This window comes from Pseudochaenichthys georgianus, chromosome 11 (assembly GCF_902827115.2).
Source record: "Pseudochaenichthys georgianus chromosome 11, fPseGeo1.2, whole genome shotgun sequence".
NCBI classification, from domain to species: Eukaryota; Metazoa; Chordata; class Actinopteri; order Perciformes; family Channichthyidae; genus Pseudochaenichthys; species Pseudochaenichthys georgianus.
This window is the reverse complement of record NC_047513.1, coordinates 10,469,123-10,486,542: the sequence shown is the minus strand read 5'-3', so window position 1 is coordinate 10,486,542 and position 17,420 is coordinate 10,469,123. Positions and strand designations below refer to the sequence as shown.

Sequence of the window (17,420 nt, the reverse complement as noted above, 5' to 3'; positions counted from 1 at the left end):
AGGAGGGGGCACTGGTCTCCTGCTCTCTCCCAAATGGAGTTTTTCCCTCTTCAAGCTACCTAACTTCACTCCTTCCACCTTTGAATTCCATGCCGTCACAGTGACCCATCCTATACAACTAACCATTGTTGTTCTCTACCGTCCACCAGGCGCCTTGGGGGACTTCTTGGAGGACTTGGATCATCTCCTCTCACACATCCCTGAAATCGGCCCTCCCGCTGTACTTCTCGGAGACTTCAACCTCCAGACGGGGAAGAGAGACAAACTAACATCTCTGCTAACCGCCTTTGCTTTCTCACTGTCTCCGTCCCCACCAACTCATAAAGCTGGCAATGTCCTTGATCTCATATTCTCAAGGAACTGCTCTACTTCTAACCTCTATGTAAACCCGCTCCACACCTCCGATCACTTCTTCATTTCATTCTCTTTACCCCTTTCCAAACATAACAAACTAATCTCTTCGCATCCTGCACTTGTCCGCCGTAACCTCCGTTCCCTCTCCCCCTCTACTTTTGCCTCTCGGTGTTCTCAGCCCTCCCTTCCTCTGACTCCTTCCAACTCCTGCCTCCAAACTCTGCTGCAGAAACTCTCCTCTCTACTCTCTCTTCCTCTCTGGACTCTCTCTGTCCTCTCACATCTCGGCAGGCTCGTCAGTCCCCTCCTGCTCCCTGGCTAAATGACGCACTGCGTGCTAATAGAACCGTCCTTCGGGCAGCAGAGCGGAAATGGTGGAAATCCAAACACCGCGACGACCTCCTAACCTATCAGGCTCTCCTCTCCTCTTTCTCTTCTTCAATCTCTCAGGCAAAAAGCACTTTCTTTCAAGACAAGATCCAATCTTCCTATTCCAATCCTAAAAAACTATTATCCATCTTCTCCACCCTCTTGGACCCTCCCAAATCCCCTCCTCCCTTCTGTCAAGCAACTTTGTTAACTACTTTGAAAAAAAGGTTGACGATATTCGCTCGTCTTTTTCTGACTCACCTTTACTCACTGCTGGATCACCTGACCGACGGTCAACCGGCACACTAACTACTTTTTCCCCTCTCTCGCCAAGTGAGGTTCTTACCCTCGTTACCTCTGCCCGCCCTACCACCTGTCCTCTGGACCCTATCCCTTCTAACCTCCTTCAGACTATCGCTCCTGATATTCTACCGTTTCTCACCCATTTCATCAACACTTCTCTAACTTCTGGTCACTTTCCAAACAATCTCAAGGAGGCAAGAGTAAACCCTCTCCTAAAGAAACCCACTCTCAACCCGTCTGATGTTATAAACTACAGGCCTGTCTCTCTCCTCCCGTTCCTGTCTAAAACACTTGAACGCGCTGTCTTTAAACAACTCTCCTGCTATCTCCATCAGAACAACCTTCTGGATCCGCACCAGTCTGGTTTCAAGGCAGGTCACTCCACAGAAACTGCCCTCCTTGCTGTCACTGAGGAACTGCACACTGCTAAAGCAGCCTCTCTCTCCTCTGTCATCATCCTGTTGGACCTGTCTGCTGCATTCGACACGGTGAACCATCAGATCCTCCTTCGCACTCTCCAAGAACTTGGAGTTTCAGGCTCTGCACTTTCCCTCCTCACCTCATACCTCAAAGACCGCACCTACAGGGTAACTTGGAGAGGGTCCGAGTCCGACCCTTGTCAATTAACTACAGGGGTCCCTCAGGGCTCTGTTCTTGGTCCCCTCCTCTTCTCCCTGTACACAAACTCGCTCGGATCTGTCATTACCCCGCATGGTTTTTCATACCACTGCTACGCTGACAACACCCAACTAATTCTGTCCTTTCCCCGCTCAGAGACCCAGGTGGTCGCTCGCATCTCTGCTTGTTTTGCTGATATCTCTCAGTGGATGTCCGCTCATCATCTCAAGCTCAACCTTGACAAAACTGAAGTGCTTTTCCTTCCGGGAAAAGATTGTCCCACTCTTGACCTGACCATCAACATCGGCACCTCTGTTGTCTCCCCGACCCTGACTGCAAGGAATCTGGGTGTGATCCTGGATAACAACCTGTCCTTCACTGCAAATATCGCTGCTACAACCCGCTGCTGCAGATACACGCTTTTCAACATTAGGAAGATACGTCCCCAGCTGACCCAGAAAGCGACGCAGGTTCTGGTCCAGGCTCTCGTCATCTCACGCCTAGACTACTGCAACTCCCTCCTGGCTGGTCTACCTGCATGTGCCATCCGACCTCTGCAGCTCATCCAGAATGCAGCGGCTCGTCTGGTCTTCAACCTTCCTAAATTTTCCCACACCACTCCGCTCCTCCGCTCCCTCCACTGGCTTCCGGTAACTGCTAGAATTCACTTCAAGACACTGGTACTTGCGTACCATGCTGCGAATGGATCTGGCCCTTCCTACATCCAGGACATGGTTAAACCGTACACCCCAGCGCGTGCCCTTCGCTCTGCATCAGCCAAACGACTCGCTGCACCCTCGCTGCGAGGGGGACCCAAGTTCCCATCAGCAAAAACACGTGGATTTGCTATCCTGGCTCCTAAATGGTGGAATGAGCTCCCCATTGACATCAGGACGGCAGAAAGCTTACACACCTTCCGGCGCAGACTGAAAACTCATCTCTTTCGACTCCACTTCGAGCGATAGAATGACTAACAAAGAACTGCTAACAGAGCACTTATATACTAATAAAGGACTGGCTTATCTAAAGCCAGTTGAGTAGCACTTGAATGATTGGCTCTATGAAACCTGATGTACTTATATGATTCTGTTTTCCTCAAGGTTGTGTCTTCCTGGTCGAATGTACTTATTGTAAGTCGCTTTGGATAAAAGCGTCAGCTAAATGCAATGTAATGTAATGTAATACTGATGTCAGTCTGCATTTTTATTTTGAGGATAAGAAAAGTGGAGAAAAAGATGCCAAGATGAGAGAAAGAACAGGTGAGGAGAGGACAGACAAAGATTGATTTACCTCATTGATTTTTAAATCCTAAAATATGCAGAAGCACATCAGAGAGCTACGAAAAGGAAGAGCGTGGAACCTCTGATTGATATCCGTCTTGACTTTCATTGACTCACGCTGTTAAATATGTATGCAATATTGGACAGGAGACGAGATGAAAGACGAGAGGAGAGGAGATCCAACGGGAGGAGAAGAAGAGAACAACCTTGGAAGAAATTAGCTATTTTCATGTTGAAAATATCAAAGCATTTGAAAAGCTTCTTATACCAATCCTGGGGTTTCAAGATGTTTTTCTTAACGTGCCAAAGAGGGGACTATAATTGAAAGCTCTTTCAAAATACATACGGTGCCAAGAACACTAAAGGACTAGGAGACGGATAATGGATTTTGATGGATATTGAAAAAGTGGAATACAAAGAAACATCATAGGCCCTATTACGCACATTTTGAAGTTCATATTATTTATTTTTTGCATATACTGTGACATGTTTACATTGTTTGAGGTTCAAAAAGTGCTTTACATGTACTGCAACACCCTCTGCCTGAAACCAGAGCCCTGTCTGCTCTGATTGGTCAAAAGCCTCGAGATATCCCGCCCCTTAGCCTATCACGTAAAATGTGTTGGAAAGCTAGCCAATAGAAGCACTAGTGTTACATAGTGATGACATTATGTTAAGCAAGAAAACAAAGATATCTAATTGAGGTGTTTCTATGGTCTGCATGGTCATTTGAAGACCACTTAAGTCTTACAATATAATGGAATGAAGGTTGCCATTAGCAAACAAAAGCATCAGCCTGACACAAAGAGAGACCTTCATCAACATCTAAATATTATCATCAGCGAGGAGAGAAACACCACGAAATATTCTTTCGATAGAACAGAACAGAAAGTAAGGAGGTGAGTGATGTTTTGAATACCAATAACAAGTTCATCCTTCAAGATACAAATCTAACCGAATGGAATGCAATTGAATTCAATGACCCAAACAGAACACTCAAATTATACAGAGGGCAAAGAAGAAAGATAATTTACTTTTAAATGATGGTAATAATGCTGGCTCAAGAATGGGGAAATATGGATACCATTATTTCCTTTTAGGACACAGAGGTATATGTTTATCAAGTATTTGAGTTTATTAATTCTTGCACTCAGTTAGTTCTGGATATAGTAACTAGAAAACAACCAAACTTCTTCTGCCAAAAGCCTCTTTATACAGATTAATTGTTTATCCTGAGACAGAAATTGGAAAATTGACAATAACAAAAAACATTAAAAGTAAAAACAAAAATAATTGATGCATGCAAAATTGTAATGTAAATTAGATTAGATTACTTTATTGTCATTACAAAATGCAAGCACAGTGTAACGCAATTAAGGAGTGTCTAACTAGAGTGCAAAACAGTCAGTTATATAAACAACTATCAGAAGTATGTACAAAATAAATGATACAAAAATAAAGGTAAATACATGGGAAATGTATAAATAAGAATAAATGTTTAGAAGAGTAATGCATAAATAAGAATGGAGTCTGGCAAGGCCGTAATATGTTGTGAGTGCTTCAGGTTTTGCTCATTTTGAAGTACAAGGACGCTGCCTGTAGCTGTGATCAGCCCTGGGGGGTATACTGCGAAGCAGGATTTTCGCTTAGCCGGCTAAATTCAGGGAAAACTCCGGCTTTCCGGTCATCCGAAGCTGGTTCTCTTTTTAGCAGGCTAGATCTCCATGGTAATATATGCTAAGCAGCTAACCTGGGGGGTATACTGCGAAGCAGGATTTTCGCTTAGCCGGCTAAATTCAGGGAAAACTCCGTCTTTCCGGTCCTACGAAGCTGGTTCTCTTTTTAGCAGGCTAGATCTCCATGGTAATATATGCTAAGCAGCTAACCTGGTCGGGACCAGGTTAGGTTGCAGGCTAAGAGCTCAACTCAGTGAAAGCACCGCCTGCTGACCAATCAGAGCTCAGTGTGCGGAGTTTAAAGCGATCAAGTCATATTACAGGAGAAAGGAAATACAGAAAAGCTGCCGTCGCAGGAAAGACGGCTGGCAAAAATCACCGACTGTGTGAACGTGAACATGAATAGAATATCACCTCCATCTTCAGAGCAATCTGACTATTATAACATTAGCGTTAAGAAAGCTTACTTAAATATCGGCCACAACATAAGTAACCGGATCAGAGTACATTAAGTACAGTCCGCGGCATATCACTTCATAATGTATCATATATCTCCTTATCTGAGTCAGCTGAGCCGTATCTGGCCGTGCAACACTCACAGTGTCACATACTGTATGCAGAAGTATTATTTTAAGCAACACATAAGTTGACGAAACACTCGAGACAAATGTAATTGTAGTCAGATCGTGTTTTAGACGGGGCAGTGATATCATAAACCTGTTAATGTACGCATTCAAACACTTTTTCTTTTGCCAGCTGTATTCACCTTGCAGGTGCAGCTCTGTGGCTTTGATCCTGGATAAAGTGTTTAAGTCATGGATGTTTAAAGTTTAACTTCTTCATTTTTGACTAGTATTAAAGTTCACTTTTCATTCAGGAAGTATGACGCTGCGCTGTCAGTGCGCTTCTCCATGTTTGTGATTGGTCGAATGCTCCAGATACCACCCCTTTCATGTGAACGCGCACCTAACTAGATAGGACACGGCTGGCTTGAGCGATCCACTTGATAACCAGCGTCGTAGTACAGTTTAGCGAGAGCGCGTATGTTTTGGATTAGGCCAACCGGCTAACTCAAACATATCCAGGTTAGGTTGAACCAGGTTCGTAGTATAGGCGTCTGGTGTCTCTGGTGATGTAATGAGCCCCCCCCCTTCCAGGTAACATGCAGTGCAGTTTGACACTCGCTAGGTGGCAGAAATGTTTCCTCTGGCATGCATCATTTAAGCTCTTCACACTGAAAAACATCCCCAATCTCTCTGTGTGTGTGTGTGTGTGTGTGTGTGTGTGTGTGTGTGTGTGTGTGTGTGTGTGTGTGTGTGTGTGTGTGTGTGTGTGTGTGTGTGTGTGTGTGTGTGTGTGTGTGTGTGTGTGTGTGTGTGTGTGTGTGTGTGTGTGTGTGTGTGTGTGTGTGTGTGTGTGTGTGTGTGTGTGTGTGTGTGTGTGAGTGAGTGAGAGAGAGAGAAACACACCAAAAACTGCGGTTACACACACACTCTCTGTTGTCGCCAAACACAACCGTGGACTGATCAGTCCCCTTAAGCACAACACCCTTGACTCAGACTTCCCTTTTGTACATGATACAAGGACATATATGTCCAATCGAACTGTTTTCATGTGAATGTAAAATGCTTTACAGTGCAAGTCAAATAACCCGCAGAGCCTGTAAAAGATGATTTCACATGAAACTCCTATCACAGTCTAAACTGTAAGCTGTTACCTGAAGTTAAATCTTAATAAAGTTCAATAAAACATGCCCTTGGGTTTATTTAAATTGACAACATGTGTATTGTCTTCAGTGCTGTGGGTAACCAGGTGTTATGTGAGTCTGACACATAGAGTTTCAGCGGATAATTTATAAGTTATACATTTGGCAACAGAGGACCCAGACAGAGGACAGAGTGTCAACATGTTTTCAAAAATATTTAAGTTGTTATCTTTCTTGCATTGTTTTGGGTTATTCATTTGAGTTTATGTACAGATAGAGTTTCTTTATTCTTAAATATGACATTGAACAAAAAAGATAAAGAACAACATTGTGGCTAATGTTATCAGATTGTATTATTGTCTAACATCAAGTTACTTCAGTTGCAAATTTGGACAGTTTTGTTTTAGGGTGTAACACTTAAGCGGATACCGTTAAATTCATCAATATAAATATGTAAAGCAGATATATACAGCCTACAAACAGGAAGATGGTTTCAACTCTTAAAGTATTTCATGGTTTGTATAAAGCTCAAGTTTAACTGTGATTAAAACAGGATGTTGAAGGAGGTTGAGTCACTTTTTAGAATGTTGTTTATGAGGCTGAGAAAGAGCTGAAAAGCCGAGAACAAAATGAGCTTAGAAGACAAGATCAGAAGAGAGACAGATAAGAAGCAAGAGAGAGTGGCTGTCAGGCGGAAGAGAGTGAGGAGTGACCTTGTCACTCAGCGCTGTGGAGCAGATTCATTATAGTAAAATCCCGTCGCTCCAGGTGAATCCAGAAAAAAAAGGAAAATGCAAAGGCAGTCGTGTATGGAGTTGATCTTTCATGTGAAAAACATACATGTGCAAGTAACTTTAAAGACCCAAATGAAGTCTGGTCCCTGACTTTTACTACTATCTTAGTTTATTAGCATCCCCATTAAGACTATAGAATATGCTATACCTCTAGGGGTCAATACACAATCATTCAAATGTATACAGTACAGTATGCACTGTAGCCATACAAGTAAATAACATTTGTCATCTCTTTGAATTCACCTTCTTTGAGTAAATCAAACAATTCCCCATACAAATAAATAGTAGTTCATTATTAACATAAATACTTGTCAGTATGACCTTCAAATGTGTCTTTATCAGGCTTGCATGTTTGAGCATATCATTCCTAGAAAATAAGTATTTTATAAAGAATTCTGTTCCTAAAGGGCAATATCTAAAATCACATGTGCTTACATTCATGACACCATACATTTTCACACACACAGTTCAATTATAGTCCCTAAAATGTTTAAAGATATTGTTTTTACTAGCTTTTGAAGACATTTGTATATTCTTTTGGAAAATAGGCACAGGCAAAAAGAATTACCTGACAATGGCTCTATACATTATTTATTGTTGGTACTTGCTTCCTTTTTAGGTAGCATGAACACTCTTTCTGTTGCATATCGTATTGAATATTAATGTTGAGCAAACTGAGAAATAGTTAAGCTTTCTGGTGTGACCTTGAAAAAGGACCTTGTAAAAATCTCGACATTTAAATATTTAAAAGTCGTAAGAAGGATATTTTCGGGAGGCAGACAGCTTTTTTAGGCAACACATGCATTTTAAAGCAGGACCTTCAACTCAACATAATATATCAAAACTGCTTAAAAGCACACAGTTTAAAAAGTTCACCTGCTGTAAAAGTGCAGATAGGAGGAGTGAGACAGGGTGCTGTGACTTTCTCCTGTCTGAGCTACGTCACTGAGAGACGCCCGACATTTGGAAACGTCAGCGCCTCTGAAAGTCACATCCTCTAAAGAAGACAAAGGTGATTTGCGCTTGTCTCGTGTAAATAAGCACCGAGTCTTAGTGCTGGAAATGTCAGGCTCAACATGAGAGGCAGTCGGACGCTCAGAGCTGCTGAGTCAAAACACACCAATCCATCGTCCACTCAGAGCGGAGGAGAGGAGTACCTGCAGGACTCAGATAACTGTGTCACCCCACAGGCTTTCATATTGCATCTCCTCACCAAAACATAAACATCATAAAGAGTTTAACACTCGCTGCAGGGCACTGCGGATAGGGTTGTTTTGTTTGAATTTAATGAATCTTTTGAGATCCAGTTGCTCATTATTTCTCTGAAACACATGAAACCGTGCTGCCCTACAAAAGCAAAACGAAGAAACATACAGAGGCAGAGACATTTAAGAAAGAAAGGGTGTTTGTTTTTAACATAAAAATGAAATTGTGCTAAATAGTGTATGAATCCTTGCAATACTTTTTTCTGATACTAATTACGATTATAACAAGAACAATTGGAAATTAGAAAGCAAGACTAACAAACCAATTAAAACTAGGAGAAAAACAAGTCACATATGATATTACTACAAACGGAAAACTACATTTAATTCACTAAGAATGCATGCAATAGGGTTTCATAATTATTATTTCAACTTTGTTGTTCAGTCTCTTTCTTTGTTTCTTTAATGACTTATTATTGTTTCATATCCATTTTCTTTGTATGTTTATTTTGTATTTGTTTTGGAAGAAGTGCAATTTTGTTGAAATGTTGAATATAGTGTATTCGCTCATTTGTACCCATTCAGTAAAAAAGAAGACTATACAACAAAAGAAAAAGAAAGACCACTTGGTAGAAAAAGAATAATGTAGAGTTAAAAGAAGGGGTGTAGTCACACATGGCTGCATCTACACAATACAAAACAAATTTAGTTGTTCAGTTTTATTCGAGTCAATATACTGTGCATGTTTTTTTTCTGTGGCTTTAAAAACGGAAGCTGGAACAAAATGTGGGTTTGGAGGGCAGCAACTGCTGTGATGGGTCAGTGCACCAAGATGTTTTAAGCAAGCTCTTGCACACACATACACACGTACACACGTGTGTACACACACACACACACACACACACACACACACACACACACACACACACACACACTGAAGCAGCCCTGTGTGTGCTTGCTGAGATAGCTGACGACAATTGGGCCGAGATGAGCTTGTCTTTGTAGTTTAAGCCCTGGGAATATAACCACAATTCCCAGGTTGCACCACGCACTAACTAACTGTGTGCGTGCCGGGAGATTCCAGGAGCAGAGGCGATGTAATGAAATACAGATGAATGGAGCTTAGGAACAAACAGTCAGAAGTAATGATGTGCCGAGGAGGAGTGAGGGAAGGTGGGGAGGGAAAGTAGAAGAGGAACGAAGGTGGATGTTTGTGAGGAAGGATATAGGAGGAGAAGGGAGGAAATAAAGGAGAAAGGAAAAAAGGAAAATAGGGTAAAAGGGGGAAAGGATGATGGACGGAGGAAGAAGGGTAGAGGAGATAGAGGAGGAGTAAGTGGTTAAGGAGTGGAAGAAAGGAGGAAGCGAAGGCCAACAGGAGAAGGGTGAGGTGGGATGAAAAGGTATTAGATGGGGAACATTGAGGAAAGGAATAAAGGAAAGGCCGGTAGGGAGATAGAAGGAGGGCATACGGTTATAAAGGACATTTGGTTTTACTGGGGAGTTTATATACATTAATGTTTTTATAAAAAAACAAAAATGGTGTGTTTGCAATTGATATGTTGTGATCCACTAAGGTCTGCTTTTTGTGTACAATATTCCAGATACATCTGGTTTCCTCTTTATTAATATTTTGTATTTTTGTCTCTCCCACCTTGACATGTTTTTGCATATGTGAGATCCGGAGAGGCAGCAGTGAGCAGCAAGCTGAGGAGCTGTCCACCATGCTCATTCATGTTCTCTCTCTTTCTCTACCAGGGCCAGATGTGCGCCTTTTCCTTTAGGCCTTTTTGGAAAAACTGGAAAGGCCAAGTGGAAATGGAATAGATCAGCTTTCCAAAAGGTCTCAATGTTTACTTGACCCAGTTTCTAAACTCAGTTGAGACTGTCCTTGTTTGTTCAAACAGTTAGAAGACCTGACAAGGAGCTTTTGTAGTCCTGACTGTTGTGCAAAGCGCAGGAAGTAGCATGGTGTCGATACAGCACCACAGAACATCATAGGCCTCCAATACAGGATCCAAAAAGGATATCTAGGTGTTCAATTTTGTTTTTTTTACAATCACCTATACTTGTGCTGTATTCACTATAGAAGAAATTGCTTTTTTTCCTTTTTGAAGGCCACAACAGGAGGGATGATTGTCTTTGTTACAATGTATTTCTTGCTGCTGCCTATCATCTTGTTGAATTACCACATCTGAATGTTGTTTTCTTTGATAATCAACTAAAACACTATTATCAACAAATGGAAGTCCATAAACTTCAGTATATATTACAAAAGAAAACATATGAAAAATACCAGAAGTTAAATCTAGCGGCTTCATTACAAAGCAATAGGGCTGCTGTAATAGTCCTCCAGACAATTTACATTTTTATATGATTTATTAATTCTGTTTAATTTTATTGGAGGCTTAGAAGCATCCTCAATGAAGACCAACTTAATGAATGAGTGTGCGTTGCTAATTAAGGCATTAACGTGGGCTTGTCAGTGTAGGAGTGCTAATAAGTTCCCATAATTAGGAGCTTTGTACGTATAAATTAATTTCCAGAAATAGGCCATTTACTTAATAAAGAGCTCATTGTTCAGTACAGTGCGAGAGACAGGTTGTATCTACTATCAACATGTCTCTTTATTATAAATCATTGCGTTGGTAGTCATGCTTATCCCTTAATGAATAAAGACACAATGAAAGCCCTTTCTCAGACACACAAACAGTGTGAACTAAATTGCTAATCAGATGAAAATCTAGCAATAATAAGGGCCAGCTAACCAATCAGAGCAGACTGGGCTCTGGTTTCAGACAGAGGGTGAAAAGAGGTGCTGCAGCACAGGCAGTATGAGAAAAATAAAGACCTTTTTGAACGTTCAAGCATCGAAACATGTCACAGTAGATGCAAATAATACAAATATGAACCTAAAAGCGAGTAGAATAGGGCCTCTTTAAGTATACACCATCAAAGATTCAAAGCTGGCAATACAGGGAAAGTGTGGTCCATACATTTGAGATGTCTACAAGATTATAATTTAGCATGATATTAATACATATCATTATATATTGAACATATTAAAAAGGTGGTTGTTGGCTGGTGATATTGGGTTGTTTTCTTTGAATTTGGAGTAATAACCTCAGTATTTCTATACCAGATCCAGAACTTATAGGATTACAATATAAAAAAAGAAGAAGTTAGGAAATCAGATGAGGCAAAGATTAGGTCATTATAAAGCAAAACAACTGCTGAGCACCACATATCACGTACCATGGTGCCGGGCCTGGCTCCACAGATGGCGTTCACAGGTTAGCTTGCTAGCATTAGGGGGGAGTGGGGGCTTGTTTTCTGTTGAGAAGGCAATATGTCCCTCTGACGGCAGTGAGGGGCTTGTGCCAACTGGCAAGAAAAGAGAGAGATATTTAAAGATGGGAAGAACGGAGGACAAGATAAAAAGAGGAGTCATGTAAGAGGTCGGTGATGAAAGGAGGGACAGAAGGAATAAATAAAGAGGGAGATATAAAAGGAATAGGGAGGGTTAGAAGGTCAGATCTATTGAATGAGAGGACTTAATGAATTTATTAAGGGAATAATCACAGGAGAAAAGAAAAGGGAAAGGTGAATGCGATAAGATGGAGGAACTAGTCAAAAGGATTATGTAAAATAGGATGGAGTTAGGTAGGAAAGAGAAACGAAAAGAAAAAACACAGGAGAAAAGGGCCAGTGAAGAAGGTATGTGGTGTTATAGAAAACATATCTGCTTCTAAAAGGCCCAAGACCAATTAGATTTGAAAATAGCATCAAAATTCTCCAGATGAGACATTCCTCGGATCATCGATGAACCACGTCCACATCTCAAAGCGATGCTTAAGGCGATGAAAGCTTTGGGAAACAAACCCTCTTCCCGCAGTCTGTAGAGCGACTGCTGGACTGATAAAGATAATTAGCTTATGCGGCGGGTAAGAAAACACACACACACACACACATTGAGAAAAGGCCTGCAAGAGACTGTCTGTTAATGTACTGAGGGGAGGAGGAGAGGATAGCAGGAGAGATAAGCAGAGATGCAGTGGGAGAATAACAGAGGACGGGAGAAGAAAGGGAAAAGGGAGATTACAGGGAAAGACCTTGGCCCATAAACGAAGGAAAGTCCTTGTACTACACACACACATTTTACGTCACACATATGCGCACAGGGCTGGCAGGCAGGCAGTGTGAAGTGTGACACATCCTGTAAGCCTGGGCAGAGCAGCATGCACCAATTCCTAAAACCAAACCTGCAATTCCAGGTCACACACATCCATACCTTCACTCTGTCTGAATGTATGATTTGAGTTTGAGCTTATATTACGCTTTTGGCCAAAAGGGAAACTGTGCACATTTTTTGGAGACTAGCTTTCACAGAATGTTTGCTCATCAGAAAATAAACAGCTGTGTTTTCAGTTTCATTGCACCAATTTGTCCTAAGTTCTAAGTCTATGTTTTGCTTTTAAACCTAAAAGGACTCGAACAAATACATGAATCTGGCCCAAAGTTGCATAAAGCCAGATTGTTACTACTGCATACTCCTAACACATACCTCCCTACCTCCATCCTTTATGACATTAGAGTTGAGGGGGCCACATCTGAATATTCTCCGAAACCAAAAATCTCATTAGCACGCCGACTTTAAGCAGTTATTGACCAGATCTGCACAGGAGAGATAATAGGCAGGTTTTCTTATTGTTTTTCTCAAGTTATCTTTCGCCATTCCTCACCCTACTACTAACTTTGCTTTGTATGGATGTATGAACTAAGGGGTGCAACATTATAAGAGACACTGTATGAAAGTGTTTTTGCCACTGCAACACCCCTGTATTTCACATAATAGTGCATGCCCCATGTACTAAGGCTGAGTTCTTACCGAAGAGAAATAATACAAACCGCAGCGCTTCGCTGCTGATGGATCTGTACTGTATTATCAAAAGACACAAAACAAGACAAAACCAATATTTGGACTTCTCTTATCCCAATGTGTAGGATTCAGACGCATTACAACTATATCAAGCTACTTACACCATTGCTTCTCAGAACCAACAGTCATTAAAAATACAGCCACAAGAGGTCGCTTGTGAAACAAAGATACCTCTAAGTTTTAATGAATCCAATGCAAATAAATAGCAAACAGGGCAGATTCATAATCTCCTTGGTTAAAATCAATTGTTCACTTCAGAACTGCTGTACAACTCTAAGTCCACTATCTTTGACTTCTACTAAATACTATTATCTAAACATTGATAGCGATGTTTTCCAATGCTTGTTAAAATGTGGTTATAGGCCTAGCTTAATCTCTTTAAATTCTTAGAGATGGGCTGTTATCTCTCCGGTGGACAAATATACCTCAAGGACTTTACTGTACAGTAGCCCTGGTGCAAACTGCAGCTCTGACCCTACCATGTTGGTGACTCATACTGTCAATCAGGCGTTTGAAAAAGCAAAGTGTGTGATTTATTTTCCATTACCTCAGAGAGATGTAATGCTTCACATCTTATACAACCAGAGTGTACATCTGTAAACATCTCTGGAGAACTAAAAGGCCATAAGGATACAGGACCTTCTGTTCTGACCCACTACTGGGCCTTCGAGTCTCCTATGCCAGAGTCCTAAACTTATTTTTAAGAGGGTATTATACATTATAAAACGGAAAAGTCAAATCAAACAATCTGATTGGTTCTTAGCCGTGATATAATGAGCGTATACCACGGGTAGAATTGTAGTTACTTTTCACAACAAGTCAGTATCCCTCTGCGTCTGAAAAAAGCTACAACCGTTACAACTATTACATTACGTCCGTTACGAAACTAACTAACTAACAAAGCTTAAGATGGAAGCATGTAAGGGATAATGTGCAGCAAGGACTTATTGACCGTTGTTAAAGGACGCTCACATCTGCAGAAAGAAGTCCGGTCGATTTAACTGTAGAGTGGCGAAGTCCCTCCCCTTCCGGGGGACCTCCATGGGACCTTATTTCGGAAAAATCATGTATTGAAGTCAATGGAGAGAGAAAGATTATCTTTTGATAACGGCCGTCACGTTGGCACATTTCACCTCTTCCTTTCAGAATGAAGTATTAAAAGAGGTGAAAATCAGTACAAGTCTGGCCATGTTGAGAACTGTATACACACAAGGGGAGAAGTCGTTCCGTAAGAGCCAGCATGCGGGACCGGGATTCTGGGATTTGTAGTCTTTCTAGTTGCGTATTATTCATAGTCTTATATTTCAACAGTTGTTAGACAAACTGTGACTCTTTTGACATGGAAATTAATTTTTAAGACTGACAAACATCATATGTGTAATTCATGGCACAATTCAACTTTGACTTTGCCTACATAATTTTTCAGAAATAAGGTCCCATGGGGCAGAAGTAGATGGGCGTGACTTCGCCACTCTATACAGTTGGGCTGAAAAGCAGAATGCAAACTGGAAAAAGATGGAAATTAAAAAGAGAAATAAGGACCTTCCCATCGTCACACACACACACACACACACACACACACACACACACACACACACACACACACACACACACACACACACGCACACACACACACACACACACACACACACACACACACACACACACACACACACACGCACACACACGCACGCACACACACACACACACACACACACACACACACACACACACACACACACACACACACACACACACACACACACACACACACACACACACACACACTATGCATACAGTAGCCTATACACAGAGAGAGAGATCGAGATACATAGACCCAATAACAAGTGCTGCAGTCCACTGGAACTGTATGATCCAAGAACACTTTTTAGGACACACACACGCCCCCCCCCCCCACACACACGTTATTTGCCACCCTCACTCCTAGATTCTCCTCCCCATATTTTCCCCTTCTTGACACGCACACGTACTGTAGTGACACAATCACATCATCAACACACACTCCCCTCCCCTCCCTCTCCACTCCTCCGGCGGGGCTTTACTGTGCTCTTCTCCAGACTCTATACTGACTGTACAGTGTAACACTGGCGCGCTTCCTCCAAATGCGCCACTCTAATCTCACCAAACAGTGCATTCCTCCTTAAGCAAGCCAGCAAACAGCCGCGCAGACACACTCATCTGCGGCTGTCAACTAAACAGCGCGCAAACCCCTTCCCTCCTCAAACCGAAAGACTTGAGGCTCTTCTCTTGTACAACAGCCTTGGGTTCTTGTTTTTTAAAGAGAGGCTAACATTTACTGTAAACACAGTCACGTGCATGAGCATCTTCTTAATGCAGCCGAGACAGAAGTCCTGACGTGCGCAACCGAAAGAGCGCCTCAACAAGCCTGAAGAGTGCGAGGGGCTTTAAAACAGATGCGAAAGAAGGGTGGAGGTTGGACATGGGAGAAATTAAGGTTTTGGTAAGACGCAGTAAATAAAGGAAGGCTTTACTCACCCTGCAGACCGGAGAGCTGGTCGGATGGTGCAGCCGACGAGAGATGTGTGCGCACTGGGAGACCTGACCACCACATTTGCAGTTTTCCCCCTTATCTCTCACCCTCCCTCTTTGCTGCTCTCGCCGCACACTCTCTCTCTCTGTTTCTCTTTCGTGATTCCCCGTATCTCCCCTCTCCTCTCTTCTCACTCCTCCTCCTCCTCCTTCTTTACTTCACTCTGCTCTTTCAGCACTGCGGAGAATCGGTTGAATGGGCTTCACTGTAGTTTGGGTATAGGGAGGTGGGACTGGTGTGTGTGTATGTGTGAGGGGAGAGGAGGGGGGTGTTACAGTGATGTATACGCTGAAGGAAGAAGAAGACGCGCAAAGACAGCATGGCATAAGAGGCTTAAATTGAGGGCACATGCAAGCTGACAGCATGACTGATACGAACATACAGCAACAATTAGCATTGTGTAACTCAATAATGAGCAAAACACACAAACATGGATATGCGGTGTGAGTGTGCAAGCATTGTTTTCTACATAATTACTGAGGGAAATGATTAACAGCAGAGAATACATTTCCAGTGCAGCCTGAGCAGTGACATTAACTCAAGTTTCATCCAAACTACTGGTATTGGAACAGGTCTCTCTGCCTGAGTCAAAAACATTTAATTTAAACTGTTTGCTTATGAAACATATACGGGTCATGAAACAGTTACTTAACAAGCCATGATGAAATTATAAAAGTAAACATGACAATCAATACGTTTAAATCTAACATTCTACTCATCAGTTCTTCGGCATTGACTTTGCAGGCTGGTTGTGTTCTGAGAGGAAATGAGTTTTGCAGCACACTAACAATGTCACGATCTTGGTGTTATGTCACTGTTTTAGTTTTGTCTGTCTGGTAATGGGTTTTGTTTTGCTGTCCTCTTCTCCCTGTCTCTTGTTTTCCTTCCTGTGTTTTTCCTCTTGTGTCTGATTGTCTCACTGTGTTCACCTGTTGCCCTTGTGTTTCTGCCTCCCTACCCAGCTGTTCTCGTCCCGTGACTATCCCTCTCTGTATTTAGTCTTGTCTTCCTCTGTGTGCCTTGTCGGTTCATTGTTTTTCCTGTCTCACTCCATGTTGGTCACGATCGTTTTTGGTATTGTATCTTCCTCGTGTTACCTATGTGTTTCATGCCATGTTATTTATGTTCATCAGCTTTTTTAATAAAGCTCGCTTTTGTTTTGAAACCCACTTCCCTTTTAATCTGCATTTGGGTCCTAACTTTTGCCGAACCTTAACAAACAACCTTGATTGAAAGTTACTTAGTAATAAGCATAGTGTAAACTATTGTAACGTTCCACAATAGGAGTCGGAAACAGGCCTCATAGGTTTAATAACTCCTTTGGTAGCATACAAAGTTCATAGGTCAAAGGTGTTTCTCAATCTCGAGTAAGCTTCCGAGTCACTTGCTTCAGAAGCGAGGCAAGAATACTTCCTGGCATTCGGAAAACAAAGAGTGGAACAGGCGAGCAAGTGTGCAGGTGTGCGTCATATGAGAGGCCCGGCCTTACATGTTCTGCCTCAGATTTGGGGAAATTGGTCCATGCGCAAAGCATTGTGGGGATTTTAAGACCGCGGAGTCTACACATGTGCAGCCTCGAAAGTTTCTCCAAACGAAGTACGCCGG

General features: G+C 42.1%; 1 protein-coding gene across 1 annotated transcript in view; it reads right to left on the bottom strand.

The window, feature by feature from the left end:
* LOC117454731 (voltage-dependent calcium channel gamma-7 subunit-like) overlaps positions 1-15,961 on the bottom strand; it is a 52,978-nt gene extending 37,017 nt beyond the window's left edge. Inside the window, exon 1 of the mRNA XM_034093873.2 lies at positions 15,761-15,961. The gene's annotated coding sequence lies outside the window, so the exon portion shown is untranslated. The remainder of the gene's footprint in view (positions 1-15,760) is intronic.
* Between the last annotated feature and the right edge of the window lie 1,459 nt (positions 15,962-17,420).